The following is a 5677-nucleotide window of genomic DNA, read 5'->3' as shown; positions in this document are numbered from 1 at the left end:
GTTTTTCATAGTTTTGTTTTTTTGTATCGAATATTATTTCGACCTCAGAAAAGCCTTTTAGTTTGATGTGTGAGCTCACTGGGCGCAGCCTTCCTGTTTGCTGGAAAATTTAATAAATAAATTCTCAGGGTTTATTTCACACATTTTCCAAAGCTAAATCCAGATTTGTGATGTAAGACAGGTTGTTTTATTCATTTAAACTGTCACAAAACTGTACACAAATTATTTGATGTCATGAGCATGTTATATTTGATGTTTTTTTTCTCCAAGTGGACGAGACAGGGATTATATCATCACTGTTTTTTATATAACCGAACAATTGGTGAAAGACATGCAGCCTTTTTATCGCTAAGTACATTCTGTTAGTACTGATGATGCTGTCAGACTCTTTTATTACCAACATTACCACAGAGTCACTCCTAAATTCTCAATTAGGAGTTGTAAGTTTGCCCTGCACACTGAGTAATGATAAAATGATGTTTTAAATGATTGCAATTTACTTTCATGAGCTGCAGAATGAGTCACCAGGGAAACGGAGGAGGAAAGGCTCCAATAATCAGCTGTTATTCAGAGAGTTTAATCTGCAAGTTGCTTTGACGCCTGAAATGATCCTTGAGTGAGTGGATTCAGATAAAAAAAGCTCTGATTAATCCCCAAGCTGATTACACATATAAAACAAAAAGTAGGCCAAAGATATTTAAACGAAAGGAATGTAGGATAATGTTAGTCATTCTTACTTGTTTTAGAAGTTAAAAATACTACAAAACAGAACTTGACACTATGTGTAACAATGCTTTAAAAAAAATGTGTTTCCAGCAGACAGTACAATTTAACTAGTAGAAAAAAGTCAGTCAGGAATAGAAAAAAGTATACATTACTTAGAAATAATTAAAACTAGTAAAATAAACAAATGAAGAAAAAAGTAAAGAAAAATAGAGATAAATTATTTTGCGTTAACTCACTGTATAATTAGCTGGCATTGTTTTCTTACCTACTAAAACACAGACTGGGCAGAGATGTTGAATACCTGTATATTGTACATTTTACAATTAATAATACTATTTTGTGCAACTTTGTGTTTATTCAGCCCTTCCTTTTGGATGAAAATACTCTAACATTCTTCTGCTGGCTGTAAATATACCAGATACTTTATAGATAAAGTACAGTAGCGGTTCTAGACCAGTTTTACTGTGGGGGCCAAGCAGGGGCCGGTGTTTAATCAGAGGGACACATTAAAAAACAGCAGAGATGATATTTAAGCATTCTAACCCTTTATTTTAGCTTATTTGAAAATATCATTTAAGTATATTTGGAAGATACAAATACATTGATTGAAACAATGAGACTTACCAACAATAATAACTATTTTTGTCCGACAATGACATTTCTCATTTTTGTGCACAATTACTTTTTTTTATTTTGAAAGTGAAGTACAGTGAGAATGATATTTTATATATATATATATACACACACAAACGTTTATTGCACAATTAAACTATTATACAATGTACACATTCTGGGTTCCTTTTGTGTACAATGAGATATTGTTTGAAAAAAAATAGGTAAAAATTGTTCCGTCGTTCATCGTTATAAATTGATCATTTTATTATTAATTTGACACAGGGGCCACAGCAGGGGCCAAGGGCTTCTTCACAGGGGCAGGGGCCCCTGGAGGCCCCTGTGTAGAACCGCCACTGATAAAGTTGTTTATACCTTTTTAAAGACCTAAATGTGGAAAGTGTTCTTTTTTTCTGGAAATCATCCTTGTTTCAAACAGGCTATTTGTATTTATGTGTCAATACAACTGGAGGGCATCTTTGCTTACATGTAATGCATTCATAACCAAGAGATCTGAAAGGGATGATTGTTTGTTTAACTTTATTACTTAAAAAACAGCTACTGTAGAAGCTAATGCAAGACTTTTACTTGTCATGGTTATTTTTACATTGTGGTATTGTCTCAAGTGAAGGATCTGAGTGCTGTTTCCATCACGACGGCTGGACTGAACAATCACAGTCAGTGACTCAAAACCATTTCTGGCAAAGCTTTGTTGTGACTGCAGGAAATCCAACTGGTTTTCTGTGTTGATTAAAAATAACCAGAGATAGAGGCTGAAAAGTTCAGCTAGTGGACAACCAGTGAAAGTCACGTCCAAATGCAAATATAGGCCTACAATTACAGTTTTCAATAAACTTGGTGGAAAGAAAGTTGTAGTTTTCAGTTTTTGTTGAAGTTCTTGAATTGTTTTGTGTTATATCCTTATCATTCAGGACCATTACAACTCAAAGACTTAGTTCAGTTACAGACATAATTGTGTGTATTGTATATTGTGAGTATTGCCTGGAAATTGGCAAAAGTTTGTTTGGTTTAAGTTCAGACAATGACCATAGAAGGATATGTAATTTAATTTAATTTAAAGCAAAATTATGCGTTAAATGTAAAATCAAGGCAACTTTCTGTTTTCTTAAAATAAAACTTTTAATTTAATGTACTTTTTTAAAAAAGTACAAATTAAATTTAGTAAAATTGAGTTATTCTACAGATATATATTTTAAAAATTCTTATATTTACTGTTTATAATCTATATTTTTAAATAAATTATCTGTTATATATATATAAAGGCAAACAACAGTCATACCAGCTTAAAAGGGGTTAAATTTAATTGGTTTAGCGCTTAAAGGTATAATGCAGGTCATCTGTTTGAATTATTTTTCTTTTTTTATATGTTCTGCTGTATTTTTGTCCCTGTCCGTGTTTGTGTGTGTAATCGTGTGTGTAATCCTGTTAAGGATTTACATTTAGCTCTTTTAAATATCAGATCTCTGGTTGGCAAATCTTTCTTAATCAACACCCGTGACACCCGTGTAACAAACACTTTAAATCTTCTATAATCTCCCATATTCAGCTTTATGCTTCACATTAACTCATTAAATCCCTAAGCGACGTATACTCAACACCCTGGTGTGGTGGTCATGTGACTTTGACAAGAATGTGGCTGTGACTGGAAACAGAAATGTGAAAAAGTAGCTAATTTTAAAAAGCTTATTTTTTGTGACAAGGCGAAGTTTAAACCCATTAAACAATTCTAATCCGTTAATAGTTTTTCCTGTATTGCATTTAACTTGTTCTGACCATATTTCTTGCACAAATGAAAGTCACAATATTGATAAATGTTATGGAGATGCAAAATAAAAAGGTAAATTTGTGTCTCTGTAAGCATAAAATGTGTCTAGTTTCTTTCTATTTTAAAATAAGAAATATAAACATAAAGACCATAAACGCCCATTGTAATGTTTATGTCTCATCACAGATCTTTGACATTTAGGGGTAGAATTTTTTTTTAAAACATCAGAAATGTGTTCTATGTGGTCCACTTATAGAACACATCCTTTGAGGATAACTGGCTCTGGGTTCTTATGGGTTAAGTCAGGATAATAGTGCAGCAGTTCTTATTGAGTCAACCCCGCCAAATTTTAGTTTCTTCAGTGAAGCAAGAATACATAAGAGAGGAGGTGGAGTTGCCACCCTGTTCAAGGACAGCTTCCAATGCAAAAACATGTCTTATGGTCAGTTTGACTCCTTTGAATATGTTGCCATTCAGTTAAAATCCCCCTATAGAGCAATCTATTTGACCATCTACAGACCCCCCAAATATGATGCAAGGTTTTTTGATGACTTTGCCAAACTGCTGTCTGTTGTGTGCATAGATTCTGACTGTGTTGTTTTAGTAGGTGATTTTAACATTCATGTTGATAATCCTGAAGATGGGTGTGCTAAAGAACTTTTAAATATTCTGGAGAACTTTGGGCTTTCTCAGCATGTCACAGATCCAACACATAACAGAGGACACATATTAGATTAATTATTACCAAAGGTCTTAATATCTCTGAGGTGGTGGTGAACGATATTGCTCTTTCTGATCACTACTGTGTTTTGTTTAAAATGACCACCCTTGCCAATCCTACAAAAGGTGAAGCAGAGGTAATCAGGAAGTGCTATATAAATGAAAACAATTGTGCATTATTCACCCAGGATTTTACACCATCACCAACCCGGCCCTCAGCTCTAGTTGATGACCCTGTTAACAGTTTTAGTTCCATTGTTATGACTGTTATCGACTCTATCGCCCCAATTAAGACCAAAGTTCTGTCAGGGAGGAAAAAGTCACCCTGGAGAAATGCCAAACTGGTTAAAGTGCAGAGAAAGTAAATAAAGACCATTGATCATTTTCGGCCCTAAAAGTGAAAGATCTAAGATCAGCGCTCACCTTGGCTCTATGTCATTGACAGCTACAAATCAAGCCAGAAATCTTGGTGTAATTATTGACTCAGACCTGAACTTCAACAGCCATCGAAAGCTTATCACTAAATCTGCCTATTACCACCTGAAAAACATAGCGAGAATTAAGGGTCTTCTGTCCAAACAAGACATGGAAAAACTTATCCATGCATTTATTTTTAGTAGGTTGGATTACTGCAATGGCATCTTCACAGGTCTTAACAAAAAATCAATCAGGCAGCTGCAGCTGATCCAGAACGCTGCCGCCAGAGTCCTCACAAACACCAGGAAACTGGACCATATTACACCGGTCCTTGAATCACTACACTGGCTTCCTGTGAGTCAGAGGATAGATTTTAAAATCTTACTGCTGGTCTACAAAGCTCTGAATGGTCTCGGACCAAATGACATCTTGATCTGCTCCCTCTCTATGAAGCATCCAGACCCCTTAGGTCAGGGATTCCCAAAGTGTGGTGCGTGGACCCCTGGGGGTGCACCAGCTGCTGCTAGGGGGTGCGCGAGATGAAAAATGTAATGGCGGTCTGATAATTACACAATTACATTTTTTTCCCCACACAATAAAGAAGTGTAAATAAACATTTCCTTTGTAAAATGTAAAATCCAAAACTGCAATATTAATTAATTAATAAATGCAGGCTAATCAATTTTGTGTCATTTTTTGTTAATTTTTTCATCTTTTTAGTTCATTTTTTAATCAATTTTTTTGGTTGTTTGGTCATTTTTACATATATTTTTGGTCATTTTTTGTCTATTTTGATCATTTTGTGTCATTTTTGCATCTATTTTTGGTTGTTTTGTGTCTTTTTCGGTCATTTTTACATGTATTTTTGGTCAATTTCAAAATGCACTTCATCTTGTGATGGTGATTATTTTATTATATGTGTGTTCTGGTCATCTGAGCATGATTAAACATGCCACCTTTAATATGGCGATATAAAAAAGCTTATTGCATTTTTTTTTTTTTTTGAAGGTGTGGGGGATTGGGGGTGCGTTAACCTGGTTGAGACATAGAAGGGGGTGAACGGCTAAAAAAGTTTGGGAACCGCTGCCTTAGGTCATCTGGAACTGGCTTGTTGCGTGTCCCAAAAACAAGAACTAAGCAGGTGAGGCAGCTTTCAGCTATTCTGCTCCTCACCTGTGGAACAAACTACCTGCAGATCTGAGGTCAGCTCCTTTAACCCTTGTGTGATGTTCATATTGTTGTTACTCAGCCAGTGTTTGTGGGTCTGATGGACCCGTTGCATTTTGTGGCTTTTAATGCCTCAATCAAACACTTTTATGTTAAAATACTGAACAGATGATGCACAACACAAGCTGAACACATGAACACAGAGTAAACATATCAGTCAAGACAGACTGAACATCAATTTCCACACTT

The sequence above is a fragment of the Centropristis striata genome, chromosome 5 (assembly GCF_030273125.1).
Source record: "Centropristis striata isolate RG_2023a ecotype Rhode Island chromosome 5, C.striata_1.0, whole genome shotgun sequence".
NCBI lineage: Eukaryota > Metazoa > Chordata > Actinopteri > Perciformes > Serranidae > Centropristis > Centropristis striata.
This window is presented reverse-complemented; position numbering follows the sequence as displayed.